Genomic DNA, 24,748 nt, shown 5'->3' with positions numbered 1-24,748 from the left:
GGTTTCAGTCAGCAGGCAGTGATGCATATAAGAGGTGTCTGAATCCAGCACAGATTGTATGCTGACAGTTTCCTGATAAGACAGCGGCAGCATGCTAGGGGAGCCGATGCGTCATGAAACATTTCTTCTTTAGTAAAGTTTAAATACAAACCATCGAGACAGCCCAGTTTGAGGTGTTGAGGAAAAACAATTTCTGTCAATTACCAGATTGTTGGATCACCATGAGCATGGAACACACTAAAATAAACTTTAAAAAATCAACAAAAATAAAATAAAATGAAGGAAGCCATGCACAATGGATAAGAGGCTTTATGTACTCTGACCTTTTTTTTTTTACATCTCTCCAGAGGCACATGATGACATAACCAGAGAAAGGGGGAGAGGAAATGGCCATCCATAAAAATGGCATGTTTCATCTGCTCTGTGGTGATTATCGGAGAAGGCAGAGAGATTTGTCTGTAGAACATCTTTAATGGCCATCTCCATTTCTTGTGTGACTTTCTGGACAGGCTGACACCCTGTATCTCAGTGAAGCTGTCCAAATGTGCCAGCAGGGATTCTCCCAGCCTGGATGTCTGAGAGATTTAAGTCTGCCCTGTGTGTGTTTGTGTTTCTGTCAATGTGTGTTTTCGGGTTGGATCGCAGTATTTTGGATGTAAAAAAATAGGATTATATTACTACTTCTGCATTGAAACAAATGAATGTGAAATTATTATATATTGTGCATGGTATTAAAAAATATTCAGATTTGTGTTTATAAAGCTTGAACTGAAACCTTGGACAATCAAGAGTCATGCTTTACCAGCGCTGACTAGATCTACAGCTAGAGTGTGAAATCAACCTCTGAACAGCTTTTCATAAAGCTTGTTTTTGCTGGTCGACATGCTTGCTCAACTAAAATTATACTGCAGGTACTCTAATTGCAAAATTGTCCCTGACTTGATTTGCATGTTTGCGATACAGTGAATTAGCAGCTAAAGAACAGGCAATGAATGCTCCACCAAGCAGAAATGCCCATTTAAGCCTCATACTATTGCTACTATTTTAAGTAATGTAATAACATATACAGCATGTTCATTTACTCCATTGAGTTAAGAGAATTGGGGGGAAATTTAGTGCCAAATTATTCTGCTCTGCATTGAATATTTGCAAACCAATACATAAGTCTAAACTTAATGGCCATCTGTATATTCATGATTCTGAATGGTGAATATGCAGCACAGAGATAAGGGAGAAAATAGATTAAGTTTCAGGCTATGCAGTGGCCTTTTCCACCTCTTTTTCATGCTTCTCTATTTTACACTCCTCGCTCCTTAATGCCTGAAAAGTTTCCTTCTCAGATGACTTATGCTAGCTCAACCATATACTTGTTTGTCATCTCTGCCAATCCACTGCAGCTTTTTCTGTTGAAAATTATCCGTAAAATTTCCACAAGTATTTTTGAATTACTGGGCTAACATCACCTTTGTTTCCTCTGGCTTTGATTCCTCATCCCTCTACGACTCAACGGATGGAGAGGGCAGGAGAGGGTGTTACATTTAGACAGGTTTTTATCTCCCTTGCCAAGCTGCAGTGGAACTCTGCACTGACTGCATGCTAACCCTGTCAGGACCAGACAGAGGGCTCTGGTGGAACGAGACCGGAGGATGACTTGTGTGTCACTCTTGACTTATATCCTCTTCCTTCACTGCTTGAAAGCCACAGGCTTAGTGAAGAGGCAAGCTGAAACACACAGTGGGAGTAGTAGCATTCCTGTCATTTTTTTCCTGAGCCAGTCAGGGGTAATTGTTTGTATGAATATTCCGGTCCATGACAGCTTCCTCCTGTCAATTTCTCAGAAAACAAATTACCATGAGCAGCACTGTTGAGAGAAATTGGTTGATGAAGGAGCTTGGAGTGCAGAACTTGGCAGGAAATACTGCAATTGGGTAAACACACATGTACACACAGATTGAAATATTTTCCACTTTTAGGCACGATTTTTTAAATGTTGTGGTGGAATGTCAACTCACACTGTACAAGTGAGTAGTTTACGACGCACAGCCAAAGCACATGAATTTTGTGCTCACACTGTACGGTCAAATTATCAAGCACAACCTGACTGTTGTGTTAAATCAGGAAAGAGCGCTGACAATTGTCAATAAACAGTCCTTTGTAACCTTGCACACACAGAAGTCAAAGTCAGATCTATGTGTATTTTAATTGTCTCATATACACACACACTGAGCATCAGTAACAAACACAAGCTAGTAAGCTCAATCATAAATATTCACTGGCAGATAGGGGTCTTCACAGTCAATGTTACTCTCGTTCTTATCGTTGGAACACACATCAAACAGACTAAAATCGAAGTGTATGTCTGCCATTACCTACCTACTCTACATACTTCCACAATTTTTCCAGAGTTTAACCTACAGGTCAAGAAGAACACACAAAGCAGTCAGATTAAACACTGCAGACCTTGAATTACCATATTGCTGTAATAGTTAACCCCATCAGAAGTTCTCCCATGGTCCCCTTTTTGCCCTGATGGTCATGTCCACATAGAATATCAGTGCCTAGAAGGGAGCACATCAAAGATTGTTTACCCATCAAACAGTCTGTGCCGAGTGGGAGATGTTTATTTGGCCCTGGGCTCTAATTTTGCTAATAGGCAGGGCTTCACTCCTGATGAATTGTCCAAAAAAAAAAGTGCCACATACCTCCTCTGATGGCACTTCAAGAGTGTTATTGCTCTTTATTGCTTTCCTCCCCTTAATGAGTGGAAGAAGCCCAATTACCAGCAGAGGCCATCAGGTTTCATCTCTGTTACACATTTCAACCGGCAAGTATTATTATCTTTCATTAGGTTAGGGCTTGAATCTGTGTAGCTAATGAGAAAGCTCAGCCGCCAAGAACCCTCATGTTCCAACAAGACCACAATTCAATTAATTATAACATATTGCCTAATAATGCCATGAGAGAGGCCGGGCAATCATCCGTTCTTATTTTCTTTTTTTTCTTTACCGTTGAAAGAAATGCCACAGTGAGCTGCATTGTGGGGAGTGTTTGTTTAAACAGCGACTCTCAGAAGGAGTTGAGTTCGGTGGAGGACTGTTGAAAGAGAGCTCTGTGTGTTTGTTGGCAGCGAGCAGAGATTGGGACTGTAGGAGGCCTGCCAGCACTGCTGTTTAAGTACACACAGCGTTATTGGGTTACTCCAGCAGGGGTGGGAGTAGACTCGGCAGACTTGGATTAGCATGGGGGCAGAGAACGGACAGCTGGGTGTTTCCGGTGGCGCAGGATGGATCAAGGCGTGTGTTTATGTGTGTTGCCCGAGAGGGACACATAGAATAAGTGAGAAAGGAAGAGAAATAGGCGGCATGCACAGCCGCTTTAACGGCCACAGCTCAACCATTTTCTCCGCCACATTTACTCCTTCTCCTTTCGGGGCCATTTCCCGTTTACAGTCTGTGGTGTAAACTACCCTTTGTGTGTGAGGGCTTCAGGTGAAAAAAAACAGGCTATCACCTCCCATCTCCATCCCCAGTGACTCGACTCATCTTCTAGTTTACTGGTCCCAGGCTCGCCAAGGTCTAATTAGCTCACCGCTACAGAACGTAGCCTGAGTAATTGCGCTGAGTGTGAAAACTCAGCCCGTAGCAACCTGGCGCGTGTACACACGAGGCTGCTCAAATAACGTGCCGCTGTGGCAGACGGCCACCACAATCTTCCCTCCTTTATTTATTCACTCACTCAGTCACTTAGCCTCGCTTGTCATCCTCGCTCTGACGCTTAATCAGATTTACCACGCTGTTAGGACTGTTTGAGTCTTTATTTTGTTCTCTGTGGCTTTAACGCTTATTTATTTGGAACTGTCAATCTCTCTCGTCTCCTTTTTTAGTGGCAGCAAGTTCTTCACTGTTTTCCTCTTAGTGACTCTGATAACACGATAGTGGTGTAATTTAGGTCATGAATTCCATCCTCTTTGATCCATTAGATGCTTGAGGATGTTTTTCTTCTAATTGCTGTTTACAGACCAGAAGTTGACTCAACAAACAGTGACCCTGGGGGCTGTCGATCCTTTAAGGAAGATGCAGAAACTTAAACCCTTATCTCACACAAATACAAGCTGATATTTAAACAACTTGGTCATGCTTTTACATGACTTTTCAGGGATTAGATGTGGGGGGAATAAAACTATATTTAGAAAATGATATAGGGGCTTTGGATGTGTTCACAGGCTTCATAGTTAAAACAGTTATTTCTCAATCAAAAGATCATACGCTTAAAGAAATCCTGTTTGAGTTTTGTGCTGCAAATACAGAGAAATGCACAAATCTCGACACATGTTCAAGCACATGTAAATTTCGAGCTTTTCGGCTGTGAAAGGAGAGGATAAGTCTTTCTCAAAAGAAAGGCAGAGACTATTAACTCCCCTGGAGACAGCAGTATTTAGTAATGTCACCTGGGGCAAGCTGGGAGGGGGTCAGAAGCCAGGGGGGGTTAAAATGGAGCTATCTAACCTTCACCATCCTTCATCCTGATGGCTGTTTTGAAGGAGGAAAAAGGGAGCTTGATAGGAGAGGAGGGGCAGTATGAAGATGGGGGGGGGACTCAGGTCAGGCTTCCTGCTATGATGGATAGAGGATGTTTAAAGAGAAGAGAGCGGTTGATGCTAGTGTGGCTGCAGAGAGTGGGAATAAAGCAGGAGTAAAATGATTCATCACAAGGGAAAAGGTATTAGTCTGATTGAATGACCAGTAAAGAGAGTAAAAGAGTGGGAGGGGAGGAAAGGGGGGGGCAGAGAGTGACATAATCTCAGTGGTGTAAAGGTGAAGATTTGGTAAAAAGAAGGAATTAATGCCGCCTGGCAGATGGAGCGTATTCCAGGGAATGTTAAATAATCACGCTGAGTCTAAAGAGAACTGGGAGGAACGGGTATTGTTTTGTCTTATCCCGGCCTTCAAAGTGCCATTTTTTCCCCTGCTGTCTGTCTAGTGGTGGGTCGTGGGTGTTAGGGGGATTATGAGTTTTGCCAGGCAGACCAGGGTTAAGATGAATGGTTGTCCTTTTGGATCCAAGATGGTCATTATCATTCCCACATGGTGCCGCCAGATAAAGCCCCCAAAGCCGTTTTGATTCAGATGGGTTCGTTTTCTGTCTCATTTTTCTTTTGTTTCTTTGTGTTCTCTGTAATCGCTGCAGTACTTCATACCTCCTCCTGGAGCAGAGAGAAGCCTATTTATTTCTTCTGCATGCATCATTTTTAGGGCCCGGTCAGATACAATAGAAATAAATGAAGCCATAGCTGTTTTTATTCTAAGTTATTGCATGGAAATAATTTTGGGAGAATTCTGGTGTGGAAATGCTACATTTATTATTTGCACAACAGAACTAATCATTCATATTTGAAAAGTGTTCATCCCTTTTTAATAGAGGCATTTTTCATTTATCAAATCAAAATAAGAGATAAGAACAAAATGATCGCTGTACTTACTGCTGATGAGACTTAGCGAGTACATTTTAGGGTGTAAGAAATATGTCAATTGTGTTAAAAACAAATGGATATAATTGATTATTCTGCCCTGTTTACTCTCTTGGAAGCTTTCTAAAGTGAAGTGGTTTTCATTGGGAAACTATTCATCAGCTTCTTCAGGGGTTGCATACAAAGGTTTTTTGATTTATTGTCATACACTGTCCTTGGGCTGCCATTATTTTTGTCTGTAGTGACACACAACTATAAATGTGTTCCCATCTGTTGCCTTGGTAGCAAATAACAGGGTTTTAAAACCATTTCTCACATGGAGTCCCTTAATGGCTATCTCTGTCTCATTCTTCTCCAATCAGAGGCCAGTGTGATTAGCCATGTCAGTCAATGGTAAAAGCCCCTCGTACACAGTGGCGCAGCAGTTTTCTGTCTGAATAGACTTGGGGTGGAAGCTCTCCAGTAGCAGCCTGGACAGAGGAGCCATTCATATTCACATCCTCTTTTGTATTGTCACTTTAGTGATGTGGATTTAGGAAACATGTTGACGTTCCTCTCCACAGGGTTATTGTCAGTCTTTGTACTGTCCATTAAGGCTGAGCTCCATATTATTTTAGCAGATAATAATACACAGAGGCTCTTGAATGGAAATGGGTTTTATCAGACAAGCAGATGAAACGACAGACTGTCTGGTCAGCTCACTAGAAAATGTAGCTTGTTGGATCAAATCTTTCCAGCCTGTGGTTGTATGAACTGTATTTACATGTGATGATGACAGCTTGTGGTGATGATTGTGTGCATACATTCATTCATTCATGCATGGTGATATGTATCTATATATATTTGTTCAGGTCTTTTCCACTCTTTTTCCACTCTGTAATGCACTTAGCTTCAGCGCTTTACTCGTACCCTTCTCTCTTTTTTTGTGCCGTCCATGTTTGCCCAGCAGTGGACACAGGCTGCAGCTAAGAGCATCTGGGGTGCTATGATTAAGTATTAATTCAGGCGTGGGATCGATTTCCCTCCAGCTGCTGCAGAAGAGCTGAACACAGAGGGCAATGTTCAAACCCTGCTTCGGATTAGTGTTCAACAAGATATCTTTTTTTTCTGCCTTTTTCTATCGGCGCAATATGCAATATTCACTGCTGAGCTAAACAGACAGACTTAACGCAAAGAAAGCAATCTCTTCCTGTGAATCATAATCTCTGTACTCTCTTTGTTTTACTCTCTACAAACACAATAAACTCAAACAGTTTTAGCAGTTCCTTTTTTTCTTTTTCTTTTGTACTTCTGTTGATCTATCTAAAAGTAGCAAACAGGCTTTCTCTCAGACACACATCCCCATCCATTCAACTATGCCTCTGCAGATCACTTGACATTTGACCCATGCTCAGGATAAATTGACACTCATGTCACTCAGTCAGTATAGAGGCCTCCCTACCTCTCTTCTAACCCTGCAGGTCAGCAATTAGGCTGAATGTCCATCATCCAACCCACCTCCCAACCCCCCCTGTTCCTGTAGATGATGCTCCACCACATTGAGGCCATATTGGGCTTGTCCATTTGTCTTCATCAGGGTCTATCACAATGGAGGCCTCCTAGCCCCAAAGGCCCCCCCCCCCCCCCATCTCTGGTCATGTCTCACTCACTTGGTCTAAGGTTGCCTGAGTGGTCCATGCATATTCTCATCAACGCTTACCTTGAGAAGCATCTGATGGCAGACACAAGGGAAACCTATTATTCTGAAGCAGTTTTGTTTTCAGCACGATAATGAAGAGGGAGAATCAAGTGCAAACAGAGGATGGCGAACTGGATGAGGATTGCTTCAGAGGGGATGTGGTGCACTGGAGCGTACAGTAGGGCTTTGCAGACTAGTCCAGTATATTTCGCTGGAATTGGTGGGTGAGAGACCAGACTGGAATGGTGGTCAGAGGAGAGTTAATGGGCCTGTCAACACAGCCAACCTTAGTTTACTGTTTTAGTATCATTTTCTGTGTGTGCATGTATGGCGTGTGTTTCTGGCCACATGTGTGCACACGTTTGCGTGAGGGCCTGCTCCCTCATCACTCACGTTGAATGGACGTCAGCCAGCAGTGAAATTACACTGTCTCTCCCTCAGTGCTGGACTGTCACTGCTGAGATGGAAGGAGGGTGAGCGCTCTGGTCCCAAGGCACTTTTAGTGGAGGCCCATTTTGAAGCGTTTAATGTTTGACACACACTGACACACTGTCAGAAGCACAATGACCTACAAACAGCCGTACTCTCCATCAAAAAGGTATGGCAAGGCTTCATGCCACATACTCAAAGTCATACACCCATTAAATCAGGAAGGCAGTAGCTCTTTATTTTATCTAAACACCTCTATTTGGCACCAACTCAAAGACCAGCTGCTGCAATTCCAGTAAGCCAATCAATTTGATTGCCTGACACAGTGGGGATAATACCTTGTGTCGCTCAGATTCTTGAGCTGGGGTCAGACTCCATCCACTCCCCAATGATTTTTGGATCACAAAATGCACAGAGTTTCCTATTTTGGTTTGTAATCATTTTATACAAAGCTTTGGGTAAACGTCTGTTTATGCCAATAGTTCTTTATTTTGCCACATCCTAAGGTCTCAGAGATGGAATTAAGGGGACTGTGCATTCGTTGGAACATGCATTTCAAGGTTAATCTCAGGACCGCCCTCCCTCTTCTCAAGCTCTTGATTATAATGTTTGGCATTACTCAAGAGATCATCTTCATACATTACTATTGGCATTCCATATCTCTCTTGCTAGACCTCTAATATGCATCTACATCTTATTCCCCTTCCTTTTTAAAACCACAAACTTAACATTTATTTCAGAAAACATTGTTTTAAGAGGTGTTTTTTAACTTACATTTTTTTGCCTGCTGATAAGAAGACAGGGTGCGGAGACAACTGCACACACACAGCATGTTGTGACTTTATGGTGGTATTGCTCATGCACTCCCTAAAGCATCTCTTTGTCTGACAGCTAAGTGGAGTGAGGTTACAGTCTCTTATTTTATCAGGCTTTTACCACTCCTCCGCTTCCCCCTCTCTCCCATTACAGGTCATCCTGCGGCATCTCCCGCCGCTGTGCTTAAATGTTTAAAAGCCTTTTCCCCTTCAGCTTTACTGTTTGTTTACCTATTTATTATGTTACCATGCCTCTCACTTATACAGTCTGTTGTAATATCACTCTGTCTCTCCTTTTTCCTCTTTTATATCTCACTTGTTTCTCTCTTTTACTATGTTTGCGTGTTCATAAGAATGAATGCCTAGCCAGGTGCTTGGCCTGGCATTTATACGAGTCTACCATTGATCCTTACACCAGGCCAAATATGTCCACTGAGAACTGGAAGAGGCAGCTTCCCCTTGTATTCTATTTATTTTATTTTCTGTTAATTTATACAGTTATTGGATTTCTTGGGTCCCATTGTAGGCCTCACCTGTGATCCTCTTGTTTATACAAGGTCTGGTTGTCCTTGCAGATTTAGCCACTTTAATATGCGGTTGCCCGTAAACGCTGTGTTGATTCATGACTGGCAATTTAGCGTTTGGGCACGAGGGGAGTGGACAGGCCCTGGTTCCTTCTCATTAACAGTTGGGCTGCGGTGGCGAAAGAGTGGAAAGCCTTCCAGGCTCCATTGATTCACCATCTCCATGCTGCATACTGATGACTCGTGCCCTCATTCAACCACCCAAGAGGGTTGAGGGAGAGGGGGACGAAAAATGTCTTGGCCTGACACAGATAACTGTCTCCAGTGAAAAGCTGCTGTGCTTCCCACTCCAGTTACACCACCACTCTCCAGAGAGGTGACTGCACTATGTAGGGTCCGTGTTTTGGTCTCTTAAATTTTCATCAGCTGTCATTGAGGCTTAGTCATCTCGGAGTTATGTGTTTAGACAGAAAGCTTGAGAACAAAGAGATGTGTTTAGCAGGTGTATCCACTATACCTTAGGCTTGTAATGTGTTGGAAATATGTCTGTAGAAGTGAGCCCTGATGAAGACGAATGGCTCATTAGCTTTCACTTAATCACTGTTGATGTTCAGTGAAAACAGTCATGACCCTCATGGCCCCTCCGGACACCCAGAGACTCGGACAACCAAAACATAAAGGGTTAAGGGTCGGCTGAAACAGTTAGTGCTGCAAGAGTCACACTTTACCTGACCCCGCTGGAGAGGAAAATAATCGCTGCCACTTAGAATCCCCGCTAATCTGTCACTTCAGACTCTCCCAATTTTTTTCACAGCACATAGACCTATAGAATATTATGAGTGCCGGAGGAGGCTGTGGTGAATTGCTGCTGTAAATAGCAGGGAGGAGAACTGGAGGTGTTGTGACACAGATCGAGTGAGAGAAAAAGGCTGTCATCTCACTGTCCCTCTGGGGTGTGGAGGTTATCAGAATCTTTCATTGGTGTGGAAGAAACACCGCCGCACATATGATGCACCATACTAACTCAAAATGTAACTGAAAGACCCCACAAAAATTTAGATCATCAAAAATGTTACTGTAAATATAATATCTGGGATGTTGTCTTTGGTTTCGCATTTAAAAAGTTGAATCTTTGACCAGTAGGAACAACAACCACACATATGCAACAGATTAATTGGGCCCTGAGAACATGTGCATATGTTTGTTTAGGAGACCCTTTTCTTCTCCAACAAAGAGGTGTGTTTTGCCAGCCTTAATGCACCCATGTGCTCCAGTATGGTGGCTATGTGTCTGGCTGGCCTATGTGTCAGGACTGCTGAGGCCCTGTCTCCTCTCCAGGGAGTCTCCCTCCACTCGCACACTTCATCCTCCTGCTGTTGCTGCCCTGTGGGACTTGGGAGGCACACAGAGCCCAGATTGAGCCACTCTTGCTTGGCCCTGCTCCATTCCTCCAACAACGCTAATTACATCTCAAATGGTAATAGATGAGGCCTCGTTAGCAGCTCTCACTCCCTTGAAAGATTCACAAACATACATCAGAGGGGCCACTGATCGGTCTGAGCTCCCTCCTTCAAAGGCTGGACTTCACAGGGAGCTAGGGGCCCGATTTGCTAATTACTCCTGCAGTTCCACGCTGCTGCCCTGTGCAGCGACTGAGCCGAGCAGACAGCTTTTCTCGCTTAACCATTGCTTCTCTTAGACAGGCCCTACCCTCAAACCCAAGCCGAACTACACAGGCGTGTTAAATCTATAATTCAATGATCAAATTAGCTCTAGGCCTATTTTTGTCGCCCCATAAACCAGCTGTTACGGCTATGACTTGCAGGAATACTTTCTGTAGTAGTCACCGAAAGTTTTAACCTTAATTTAGTCTTTTCTTGTATATCAAAGAAAAAGTCTAAGAAATATGATGTAAATGGAGCTCCTGAGGGGGGAAAAAAGCTGACAATACAACTTTAAGTATGTCATTAGTGCTTCCCCTAACAAAATTATCTTAATTAAGACTAGAGTTCATTGAAGAATCTTTTTACAAAGCAAGTCATGTCTGCGCTCAATATTAGAAATGTAATCTTATCCTGCAGAGGTTCACTTAATGGGATGAAAATGGATCCAAAGTTCCGACTGTTTTCACTCAAGTGTGTCTTCACTTTCTAAGATATAGATTAGAACATATATTTGAAAATATATGTGGGTATTATATACATTATAAACATGTTTTTGTTGTTTTGCAAAAAATACCTAATTTCACTTTTACCTTCTGAAAGCTTCTGGGCCAAATGAAGCATCACCACAAAGAGAAGCTGCTCCTCTGGCTTGTTAAGCCTATGTGCATATAAGATATTGACTGGTATACCTCGCTCAGGATCTTTATTGGCTCAGAACTGTGGCCGAGCTCTCTTCATTGTTTAGGTGATTTAATTCCACAGAATCCCATTAGATTTCATTATAATTTGTGTTTTATACGCTGGCCGTTGCGAAGGAGATGGAGTCAACAAGAAGATCAGACGCTGCTCTAATTGTGGTGTGGTTTACAGTGGGCCTGTTTGCCTGCATCGATCCGCTGTGAGAAATAATAATAAAATGGAAGCAAAGCGGTGCAGGGAAGGAAGAGGCGGCAAGCGAGCAGGGCTCGTTACTGAAGGAATGATGTATTGATCGCGTCTGACAGGGTGCTGTGGACCGATCAATCCTGATGGGCAAGGGGAGCCTGTTAGGAGATTCTCCTGGGTCGTCAGGGTCACTCACACAACAGGCAATGGGAGAGAAATTAACTCATCACGGAAAAGCGGAAGATGGAAAGATGGATGGATGCATGAATAATCAAGAGGGAAAAAAAGGTTGAGGCTCTGCAGAAAATGATTCAGTCAGGTATCGTCAGGTGAGAAGGTTGTTTATTTGTGAATGAATGCATGAATTAACTATGTCACCCATGCAAATGAACCTTTTACTCTTGACCTGTTCCATACTGATGTGGGAGATCAAACATGCATGCAAATGAGAAGAGTCATGCCGTGTGGACATTTCATCCTGCATATTGCATGTTCAAACGGTATGCAGCTGTTTTGAGTGATGCAGCTTGAAAGAAAGAGGAATTAATCCCGTCCAAAAGAAGGTCAATTACTGGAGTGTAAAGAACAAAATGCTGTCAAACAGGTGAATAGTTTTGAATAATGAGAAAACAGGGAAGAAAAAAAGGTGTAATGATGGTTAAGATTCAGTACTGTCTCCACTGTCCAGTATCCAGGCAGCTTCTCTCCTTTCCCCTTGAGTACACTAGCCTGCCTTGGCCGGGCTAATTGATAGCCTGTACGTTAATTTAAGTCAGACATGAGTGGCTGCTATTAATGAAGGTGGAATACGCGGGCCTGACAGTGAAGTGAGGGCTCGCGGGAGAGTGATCTACAGCTTGAGGAACAGTCTGGAGGCAGATGCTGGAGTGGTGTAGAGGAGAGCAGCCATTCCATTTCAAGAAGGCATTCACTGTGAACTCAGAATGAATCCATTTTCACAGTAAAATTACCCCGATAAATTGGTCTAGGGCCCATTTTTCGGCATGTAGAGAAGAAACACCAGCAAAGTTTCCCTCCTAAATTGCTTGGTCAGAACTCACAGAGTGTAATGATGAAGCTAGAACGAGGGGTCACTCTACAGTGGAAAACAGAAGATTGTGTCTGTATCCACTCACATGGATGGGTCCGTCCAACATTGACAGCACATTTGCATTTAGCCCACATAATTGCTGGCATTAATAGCACACACATTTACTTTGTATTGTCAGCCATGAAGTGATTATGGTAATCAGCAGATGAATTCGAAAGGCAATTTAACTGCTTTTTTTCTCAAATGAGTTGATCGACTTCAATCATCTGAGTGCGCTGGGGTAGAGTGGGCTTGAATTATCTGCGTTAATGACAGGTTTTTAGCTGGGCAACAGGGGTTGCTCTATAATGTGACAAAGCAAATTTAAATGTGTTGTTTGTTTGAGCATGTTTGTCAGTAGCGGGCTCCTGCAGGGTCATGTTGGTGTAAAACATGCAACAATTACCTGCTGAGATCAGACTCCTGTGGAGAATGCTAAGTGCTGGTTGTCACTGTGGCACTGAGAGGTCAGGGGTCCCTTTCCCCGGCAGAGTGCTCACATGTCACCTTTCTGCTATTTAAACAAAGAGCCCTATCTCTTCTTATCTACCTCCTTTTTCTCTGTCCCTCCCCTCCCTCGCTCTTGTTTAATTTTGGTATAAAGTACTGTCAGCATGTGGCTTACTGGGTCAGGCTTACAACTTTGGCTCCTTTCTTAATAGTGTCTACAATAATGCCAACCACCCTAACCAAGATCAACGGCTCATTAATGACACGTCTTAGAAGTAGCATGCAAGTAGCAGACATTTTAGGCGTCATTATTATTATTTTTTTGTTCATCCACTGAAAATAGGGCGGGGGTGCAGAGGTCTTCCACGCTGAAATGAATGTAGAGGAAGCGGTCATGCATGAGTGGAGCTCCTAGCTCTTCATTTAAAGGCCTCTTTTGGAGGAGGAGGAGGAGGATGCTTTCTTGTGGCTTGTTCTGCTTCCCCCCACATTCAGACATGCTATATGAAAATATACAGCCCTCCATCTTTGCTATCATGGATTCAGTTATTCAGTTATTCATGGCTTGAGGCTGAATAATGAAAGATGGTGAAGAAAACACTTCACTCCCTGTTTCTCTCTCTGTCTCATGACTGGATTGCTACTTAGTTCTTGACTCCTATTGAGCTTGGGCATCTCTCAGGCTCAGCAAAGTCAATAATATTGGGAGAAAAGTCACCATAATGTCATTTGATATTCAATAATGCTAATGCAAATAGAAAATGATTAGCCAATCTTTACTAATCAAATTCCTCGAACCAGTGTCACACAGCGGCTCAGTAACACAGTCACATACACACAAGTGTTCCCACAGAACGCAGCATTTCCATACGGTTTTTACGCGATATTCAAGCCTTACCTTGTTCGGTTCAAGGCATAGCATCTCGACAGTGATCTGTGCCATCAAAGAGCCCAGAATGATGCGGCACATGAATACAGAAGCAGCTCCTTTTTACGGCTGCAGTGGAGCAGAGGCTTGCACAGCACGCCGGCTGCGATTGCCACCACTCTGTTCTGCTCTTTTATGTGGCTCTGGGAGATGGAGGTGTTTGAAGACAGGGATAAGGCTGGTGTTGTGACGCTGTCAGCCAACGCTTCATTCTTCAGCTATCATATGAAAGAAAGAAATCCAGCTCAGAAACATGCAGAGCAGAAACCCGGGAACAGTTCTGATCTATGTTTAATTGTACGTAATACAGGGGGGTCAGGGTTTACTTGCAACACCTGATATCTATATGCATGACAATGTGTGATGAAAATACAACATGTGGTTCTGGCTTTGCTGTAGCTCCCTGGTTTTTCCCGTAAGGATACTTCTGTTTTTATGCATTGTGTCATGAATTAGCCTTTACCTAAACAGACACATTTTACATTCCTGATTAAGCCTCCTATGGAGATCAAATTAACCCAGAATACATGATGACAGTAATTTATCACCATCAACTCTAATTCATCTCATGTACCAGCCTGTCTGCCTTTGTCCAGCAGGGGGCAGAACACCAGACATGCAAAACACAATCTTGGATAGGCTGTTATCAGTATGTGTTGCTCTAACTCAGCGAACTGATAAAACCACACACACTAATTGGGTTTTACAGCAGCCACAGTCTACAATGCTCTTTCATTACCCAGGGGACAGTGCGTCTGGTTGTGTCTGTGTTCAGAAATACAGGGGCTTTACAACCACCCCCACTGATCTGAGAGTGGAGTGCTCATGTGCAATCAGGGGTTCCAGCAGAGGCAAAAAAAAACAGCTCAAGTGGTGTCTGTAGGCGCACAAAATGTCCCAAACAACTACAATAGTCCCTCCCTAATGGCTCCCCAACGTCCTGCTTTCTGGGATTAGATATGACGATTTCAAATGTCATCGTTTCACTGTGACCTTTCATGAACCTGGAATTAATCAAAGAAAAAAAATGGCCTTCTGCCTTAAATGGCAAGAATAGTCACCTTTGATCCATGTGTTAGATGGAATTGTCCTCAGACCTGAGGTGTTCTTCTTCTTCATCTTCTGATGTATTAAGAAGTGTGCCAGTTAAACAGTTTCTATTCACTTTATAATAAGTACGCAATCATTTGAAATATAGAAGCATTACCCCTAATTCCTCAGTTATAGATTTCCCATGATCACTTAATCTGCATCCTAATAATGGTAGTGTAATTAAGCCCTGCTGCCTGTTATCAGCAAACATCCTTAATGTTCTCTGCGGTTGAAACACACCAGAGAATAACACTTGATTTTATTATCTTGCACTTATTTAACTCATGCACAAAGCTTCAGTATCAAACCCTCATGAGCATCATTCAGACGTAACAAAACCCACACTACCCCCTTCCCATTTTCTATCTTTAGCAGTTCCGGCTCAGTAGTTGTAGCTCATTGAATTATTAGCTAATTGCCAGGTGGAATCAGTATTGATTGTGTGTTGCACAGCAGCTAGTGGTAATGGTAGTATAAAGCTGGTTGCTAACTGGATTCTCCTACAGGGTGATGTGAAAGCTGGGGACTGTAAAGATAAAGAACACTGCGTGGGAGGAAGTGGAAAATGCTCGCATGTGCACACACACACACACACACACACACACACACACACACTGTCTTTTTATCGTTGTGTCTTTGCTGCAGAATCTGTGCCCTGGAGAGCTGTGGGATCACTGTGCTGTGCTGCTGTTGAGCCACTGTCTTGTCCTTGCTATGTAGGTCATCAGTGCCCTCCAACGATATCTTATCCCATCTGCAGTGCAGTCAATACTGTTGACAGAACTCCAAATAGCCAAAGTTGCCTCATTAATTTTGTTCCTTTGCCTAAATGATTAACCTCATAGCTACAGTCTACACAGATGAATTGGACAAGTTTCTTGTACCGTCACAGTATGAAATTGTGCTGTTTAATGCGCCGCCTTGATTTGGTGCCTGAAAATATTTAAGCGGGGCTGAGATAAACCAGGAGGAAAGATATGAAGAAGTTTAAAAAAAAAAAGAGGTCTGAGAAGCAGAACAGGAATGGTTTAGATACAGCTCCCTGCACTGATCCTGAGCATGGCAGCCAGTGGTGTGTTTCAGATTGTTTCTATTTGCATGATAATATGACCAAGGTTTGACTCACGAACTAACACACACACATGCACACATCAGAGATATTTCATACAGACTGACAGTTCCAGCAGGCCAGATTACCTGAGCCAGTATCCAGGTTTTTTTTTACTCCATGCCCTGAAATGAGTGAAATTCCCCCCCATTAGCAGGGAGGTTACATAAGCCTGCTGCACAGGTATATCCAGCTGCACAGAGGCAGTAAGCTGATTACAGATGGAACTAACACAATTACCCCCCCTGTAATGCAATTAACATGAATTGGATTGTGAAATAAGCAACCGGACTGTCACGCGGATTCTCTAAAGATGCAGAGCTCCTCCACACTGACGCCAGAGAAGCTATAGCGTAGATAAATCATTTAAATGCTCCACTAAGCTAGTTAACGTCAGAGCATTTCAGCACACATGCTCAAGTGTTTTGCATTGCAAGTAAATGCACAAACAGTGGAACAGCTACACTGTAAACCCTCTGCTTACATGTTTGTTGTCGCCCAATGCATTGGTCTAATTGACTGTATATGAACCTACATTGTGCTTTTTAGTGCAGTACTGAAGTGATCAGTGTTATTAGTAAGATTGCAGCATTGCTCTGCCGTGTGCTAGGTAACTACTTCCCATACAAACTGACACTGTCTGCAGCACACACACTCAATATTGTAATTTGTATGTGCGTGTGAGAGAGTGTGGTACTTAGGTGAGCCTAATGTAGCAGTGATTTGCTGAGCAGGCAGCAGCACGGCTACAATTTATTCCAAGTATTTAGATGTTATGTGCAGCATTCAATCAGGCTTCAGCAGACGCACATGAAGTATAGCAAGTCTTTGGGATGATAGTGCTGCTGCTTGTACAGTTGGGAATTTTCAGATGCACACTGACTAAACGGGGAATTGCTTCTTCCCCCTCAATCATAAACAGTTCACATATATGCACACAGGGACACGGAGACAGAGGGGCAAAAGAATCCCCATCCGTGGGTGAGGCTATTGTAAAGGTCATCCCCGTATCCAGTTTAATTTTTGTTCTTCCTCAAGAGTTAAGATCTATAAAGTGATCAATAAATCTCTTTAAATGTCTCTGCATGGAGGCTGCATGTGATTTAACACCCCGCCACATCTGCTGCCTGGTTTCTGTTCGCTACACTGACACATCTCAACCTTCCTCTGCTCACAAATCATAGCTCTATCACCCCCTACACACCTAAAAATGTCCAGACCTTTATCATTGATTGATATCAGAACAGGTTCAAAAGTCCTCTGTAAGGTTCTGATCCAGAACTGCAGGATGATTCCTGGTAGGGAAAATGTGACACCTGTGATCTACAGCGGGGAACAGTGTGTCCTTAGGTGTGGGATTCTTCCTTTCAGGCATTATTGATTGAAGAAAAGATGATCTGAGGAGGCCATTAGGAGGATTGAGGAGGGGGGGAACTGGTGAGGTAGGGCTGTGATGAACACCTTTCTCATCATTATGCCAAATGCAGCACTTGCCTATACATCAGCCTCACATGCAGATTCTGCCACACACACGAACACACAAGCAGCTGGACAGTAAAGCAGGATAAGTCCAGAATTTACAGCGTTAGCATGTGATCAGTCCACTGTTGTGTTTGTTTAGATGCTTGTTTGTTCCCATTTTGTGCCGCCATGTTGTGGGGCTGGCTCTGCATCTGCACCAATGCACACATGACTGCACTCTGCTGATGGGTGGGGCTCTGTCACAATGAGCACAAGGAGACACAGTAATGGCATACACACACAAACACACAGAAGCACACTGATTTTTTACGATGTTTCCCAGTATCTTCCTGGTCCAGGCTTGTGGATTGGTGTCTTGGGAGGGATGCTGAATACAGTAAACTGGGCTATCTACAGCTGTTGTAAACGCCTCCTTTACCTCCCTCTCCCTGTCCTGCAGCACAGTGTGGCGGAGCTCACTTGCACTTGGGGCTCATCAGATCAAGCCAGATAAAAGCTGCTCAACTCCAGCCGAGAGCTTAATTAAAACGGCTCTGCCTTCGCCGGAGTGACACCTTTTTACAAGCTCCTAACGGCTCTGTGCTCGCCGTTACTGCCAATCCAATTATAGACTAAAACAATAAAATAGATACAGAAAGAGCTGCAGCAAATAGGCTGGCGTAAAGTAAAATAGGGGGAAGCTATTAAAGATTATACGAAGATTCGCTCAGTGGACTGCAGAACTAGGCTGCAGGAGTTTCATTTCCACCAGAGATGCTTGTGTAAGTAGCGTGTGTGTGTGTGTGTGTGTGTGTGTGTGTGTGTGTGTGTGTGTGTGTGTGTGTGTGTGTGTGTGTGTGTGTGTGTGTGTGTGTGTGTGTGTGTGTGTGTGTGTGTGTGTGTGTGTGTGTGTGTGTGTGTGTGTGTGTGTGTGTGTGTGTGTGTGTGTGTGTGTGTGTGTGGGGGGGGGGGGGGTCTCAGAGGAAATCCAGCCCAGTTCCCTCAGCCTGGACACAGTTCAGCAGCATCCCAGGGATTATCTTTCCCAGTGGAAGGTCACTACCTCAATGTCATTAGGCCAGAACTCACACAAGTATGCTTAAAACACACAACTGCACACGAAAACAATCTGCACAATCAAGACTCTTTTTTTTTTTCAATGTGGCTCATTTCTATTCTTGTAGCTTCTAATGATATTCTGTTTCATATAAAAACTGAGTGCGTTACGGCTGCACTTGTGACATCTATAATACTCAAACAGCTATGAGAAAACTGTGGGGGGTAATACATGCACGTTAAATGTGGATATTTCTCTCTCTCCCTCTCTTTCTATATATATTCTACCCATGATTATTGGTTGTAACACCTGTGGGTTTCTGTGGATCCACTTCATAAGGCTGAAGGCTTTATTGGAGCCGTTGACTCATAACCAAAAAGGCTAGTCCTTGGCATCAACTTTGTGGGTTTTCCACAGACAATTAAAGTAACTTGTCAGCATACATCTGAGACCACGTGTCCCACCAGTATACCAGAGTGGAATTTAAACCCTCAATGAAAAGTAGACCATGTCTAACGTGTCCAACTTCATCAGCGGCTAAAGTTTGCTGTCAATTTCTTTATAAAATGCAATTCAGCTTTTAATATGCGTACTCACTCAGTATCTCCTTTACACAGCACTTTCTGCACTCCAAACCAGAAGATTCCAGCAGATTCTATACCATATTATCGATCATGTCAATATAGGACTGATGCAATAGGAGACTCAGAGGGAAGACATTAGCAGGAGACATTTGCCCGTCTGCCTGAGTGCACCGCTTCCTCTCCTCTCCTTCTTCTCACTTTACTTCCTCTCTTCTCTACCTTTACCCGACACAGGAACAGACCCACCTGCTCCATCATGACGCCTCACTACCTCTGTCTGTGCTGTCTCTGTGCTGGAATTGGCAGAAAATCAATCCCGCTCTCATCTACAACCCCTCCAACCCTCACCCCTCCCTCTTCTTCTCCCTCCTTCATGTCTTACTCCCCCTCCCGGCTGTAAAGTGTCCATCCTGGACCGAGCACAAGCATCAGCACAACATCATGCCTTATCAGAGCCGGCACAAAGGCCCATAGGCACATTGTTCGTCAGTATCAGCCAGCTCCAGTTTCAGCGCACTGTCTGCATCTGCCAAGCCCCAGAAACACATTCATGACCGTAAACAAGACAACAGAATGAAAACTGGAGTGGCCACCGAAATCATTCTGGGGCAAAATGCATCTTTAATTGTAGCGCCCGTTAATTACAGAGTGCTAAGAGAATTGGAAAAGATAGAGAGGAGGATACAGCACATCATTATTTATTATGCAAATGTATTCCATTTTAGACACAATTAAGTGATTAGAAAGCTGTCGCTCTCTGCTCTCTTTCTTCTCCTTGTCCTTACTTGTCTTTTTCTTTGCTTTTCAGCATATTACTGTAATGAAGCCATTACTTCTTCAAGTGAATTTTAATGAGTTTTTAACTAACATTTTAATGAGCTATACATTACCATAAAGCATGGATTAGACCAAATTGAATTGTGTGTGCGTAGATGTGTATATGTGTGTTGGTATTGTTAAGGGGTGTAAAGGAAAGAGGTTCATTAGGAGTTAATTATATTGTTTCTCGGGAGCGGCAGCACACATTTTTCCTGGCTCGGCCAGCAGAATTGCTCACTGTGGTCCTCCTGTCATTACCTTGCTGCCCAGGGGCTTGTTAGGCCAAATTAGGGGTACTGTTTGAAAAATGAGCATTTGAACGAGGCTGCTGTTTAAATAAGGATGATTGTTTAGGGTTATGTACTGAATCAGAGGTAGAAGCACAGTATGTGGTATGAGTTTGATGGAATGCACTCTATTCATTCACAGTCAGGCCCCATCTATCATCACCTTTCGTACTCCTCTCTTCAGTTTGACCTTGATTAGACATCCTCTCGTCATTCCCCGTTGTGTCTGGATATGTCTTCCCCCTCTTCACCAGGCTTTGTCACTGTGGAACACATCTCTTTTCTCCAATCCAAGGCTCTATTAAAGAATCACATTTCATATGATATCACCACCTGTGATTTCCCACCACTAAGGTATCGCTGCCAGCCATATGATTCTCTTTACCGTCACTCTTTGCCATATTCCCTGCATCTTATCGGTGTAAGTGACAGTGTTATTTACAATCCCTTAGCTCTGGATTGGGAGATAGGGAGAATAGTGGTGGAGATCTTATCATGCTTGGCCATGGTTCATGGAGAATGATAGGCTGGTGTGCATGTGTATGGCTTCATCTGCGAAAAACTCATCTGCAGTCGGTGTAGAGAGAAAACCTGACGAGCCGGTGAGAGTGAGTAAAGGGGAAAGATTCGACGCATGGGACAAAGCTGCAGGATTGGGAAAAGGTGATGAACTGAGAAGATGGAAGCCAAAAGGAAGAGAGAAGATGACCCCTGATGGTGATAGGAGAGAATAAGATGGACAGAGAGGAATGGTGATGAGTTGTGCTAATGATGAGAGTCTCGGCTCAGTTCTCAGAGGAGGTGCAGCCTTGGGCACCGCCAGACGGCCTTATTTTTGCAGCTGTTTCTCTGGTCTGACCTGCAACCCCTCAGCGGAGGCATATAGCAGATATAGGTGAACCTGCTGCTTTCCTGCATGCTGAGGGGGTAATTTCTGCATCTGGACGGGGGGGGGGCAAAGGTTAGCTCTGTCCAGTGGGAGGGCAAATGAGTGAGACAGGGTGAAGATAAAGCTTGCATCCAGACAAATGGAGCACATCTCCTTTCACGGTGTAGCATTATACAGTGTAGCATTATCCTTCTCCTGCCTTCAGCATCAACAGTAATACAAAACATCAATGACAGCACATGGAGTGGCTTTGGTGTGTTTTGTCAAGTGACATATATACTGTCTCTCTTCTCTTAGGGTAGAATTGAAAATGGCGGTATTGTAATAGCACTCTGCCGGATGAAGCGCAAAAAGCACTCGAATAAAATGATATTATAGCTTGGAGCTACCTCTCAAACACTCTCCCAGTTTGTGTGTGTGTGTGCATGGTTTATTTTCTAATCAGAGTGTGGGTAGAAGGTGGTGGGTCTGGGTGTCGGGGTATGGCCTGGGGCTTCTCACTGTTGTAATCTCTCTCTGTGTTTTTTAGACCCTGACCCAGGAGAATATCTATAAAAGCATATAAGGTCTTTCCCTCTGGTAAAGGGAGGGGAAAGTAATAACAGCCACACAAACATACACAAACATTCAAATTTGCAGTATTACAAAAAGATACCAAGCCCTGCAGCTTTCAAGAAATGTCTCCACAGTCTGTCTGGGTTGTGAGCGTAGATTTTATGTGTGTGGTGTATGTCTATCAAAGTGATGTGAATGTCAAAAAATTATATTTTCTACATCAGTCTGTGGTGTTGTGGCAGTGAACGCAACCTTTGTGATCCAAAGCTAGGTGCTCTCCTGTAGGTGAATGCATTTGTCAGCACTTATCTCAGTATGCAGGCCGGACACTTCAGTCAAGGCTCCCCACTAATCTTACCGACAAGCCGTGTCCTCTTCCTGTGAGTAATATCTTAGGTGGGAGAAGAGGGTGCACTGTACAAAATATCTCTCCTCATGCTGTCCTTGCCCTGCCACCTCTGTGCTATGATGCTAGGTGTTTGTGCTGTCGTGTATCAGTGGCTGGAAGTTTTCCCGTTTGCTGAGTCTATGTTAGAGAAGAACACACACAGACACACAGGTGAAACTCCCTTAATGGTTGCTGGCACAGGCTTCCCCTGCCAATGTAGGACAATCTGGTTTACAAAACAACTGCGTGGGTGTCTCCTTTGTGTTTTATTTTGGCAAAGACCTCCACTCTCAGCCCCTTGGCTGTTTCATAGCACAACTTTGCAACCTGACTCCCGCCCCTTTAAGTTTGAGGTGTTGAATCAGTGCCAGCTGAAAGAGCTGCAAATTTACCATGCGTTGCCCCCTGCCTGATGCTCCTTCATACAAATCAACCAACTCCTGTGATATTTGGGAAATAAATAAATAAGTGAGATATGAGAGGCAAAAGCAGATTAATATTATTCAGATATGAGTTCGTTTTAGCCTCAAGCCAGATTGACAGATGTAGCACTTGCCAACAGAGGGGTGTAAATGTAAAAAATATATAAATATTAATAAGGCGGTAAGCAAGAAGGCAGAGTTTGGGGCCTGCTGGAACTCCATGGGAGGTGAGATATTTTCAGTGGAAGAGTAGCTGGGTGTTTCAGGGGGATAGAAAGGCAATTACCTTACGTCTGTCGGCTGTTTCGGGCCCTGAATGCCTACAGGGCCTCAAAGCTGGCTGGAGAACTGTCTCTGACAGCTAATGCACAGACTCACTTAATGATACACACATATCAGATGCTGAGATTAATGGAGAATGCAGTCATGTTATGATTCTAATATAAGTGCATTTACTTGCCTTATGATCCCAAGCATAGTGTAGACTAGTGCATGGAGGTGCCTTAAGGCAACAATGGGAGAGATGCATGCTCGTACTGTAGTAAAGCCGGGCAGATTTTACAGTGAGCTGAAGAATATTTGAGTTGTGTGTTTATTGGTAAACTGTAGGAGGTGAACCTTGACGGCCATGGCCTTGTTGTTTGGATTAAATTATGTACAAAAGAGTATTTGGACTGACCCCTGCCCTCATTTGCTTAGTAAGTGTATCTGTTCACTGTGTTGTCTTGGTATTAACAAGTCCTGAACCAACACACAGGGCCTAATCCCTTCACTGGTGCTGTGTTATCTGTTAGTTCACTTGTAGCTGTTTGTAACTCTGTGTTTATCCTGTCCTCAGCAAGTGTGTTGTTTGTTATGTATTTGCTTTAGTGTGTGGCTCTTCTGTTTGTATTTTTTCTGTTTCTACATGTTCTATATTTATTTAGATTATAGTGCAGGGGAGCATTTACTGTGACACACTTTGCAGTATGAGATTAGATTAGACAGAATGGCACATGATGCACGAAATGTGTGTTTCTTTTGTCACCGTTCTGTTTCAGAGGAAATCGATTCTGGGTAGATCCCATGGGTGCTAACAATGAATGGAGGGGAGCAATTAAATCCAACCTGATCTTGGAAACAACAGGCAGTGTATAGTCTCAACCAGGCTATGATTTTAAACAGCAGGACCTCCGTTTGTAATGCAAATACCATGAGCACAGTAGTGATGCTGTTATACCCACCCTAGGCAGAGGGTCGGCCACTCTGAAGCCGGCTAATTACCTTGGCTTTTTAGATTAGAGGGCAGCCCTGCATGAAAGACAGAAAACCTCGACTTCTACCTATTCTGTATTCTCTCCTATTACCCCTGTGTAAAGGTTTCATTTGAATTCATGTCACACAAAAGTCCCACTCTGTACCCCTGTGCATCCCCAGGATAATTGGGTTGAAAGCTTCCTCTCTGCCTGTGCCCGCTTCTCCTTCGTCTAAATAAATAAATAAGAAGACAATGGCTGTGCTGCTTTCTGTAAAGAGGGTAAGAAGAGTGAATGAAGAGATGAGAGAAGCCTGGAGCGCAGGGACCAGTTATCCCCTCTTATAATCCCGGCACTCCCCGCCATTGTCCCCAGCGCCATGTGGAATTTACATAAGGACCTGTGGTGTTGCCCTTAATTTAGCCCTCCTCAAGCATCTTCAAACATCCTCCAACAAGCTTAGTCCTTTTATCCTTCAGAGGAATAAGGCATCTCTTGCTGGTCGGATGGACACTGCTGCAGCTGAAATTCCTTATGTCCCACTCTACGGATTGGTTTTATTGGAGATCAAATGAAGAAAGATGTCTTTGAGCACACACAGCAGGAGAGGCAGCATGACCTTTAGTTTGTACCTTTAAACTTCAATCTACATTATGTATGATATCTATTTATTTATTTATTTATTGTTATTGAAGACCAATCCTGCTCTTAGAGTTGAATTCCTAACAGATAGTTTAGTATGTTTGTGCTTTCACATTTGTGTTTGTCTGATCCTACATGTGTTTGTATCTCACAGCAGCTCTTGTTTAATAATGAGTTGGTGTTTAGGTGAACACTATGCAAAGTGAGAGGCTATCTCTGTGATGAAAGGCCTACCTGGGGGTGATTAGATACAAGGCCACAGTTGTTCGCCAGACCACC

The 24,748-nt window shown here is 43.5% G+C and overlaps 1 protein-coding gene across 3 annotated transcripts in view; it reads left to right on the top strand.

The window, feature by feature from the left end:
* robo2 (roundabout, axon guidance receptor, homolog 2 (Drosophila)) overlaps window positions 1–24,748 on the top strand; it is a 289,279-nt gene that overhangs the window by 204,921 nt on the left and 59,610 nt on the right. The window lies entirely within an intron of this gene.

This window comes from Labrus mixtus, chromosome 9 (assembly GCF_963584025.1).
Source record: "Labrus mixtus chromosome 9, fLabMix1.1, whole genome shotgun sequence".
Lineage (NCBI taxonomy): Eukaryota > Metazoa > Chordata > Actinopteri > Labriformes > Labridae > Labrus > Labrus mixtus.
This window is presented reverse-complemented; position numbering and strand designations above follow the sequence as displayed.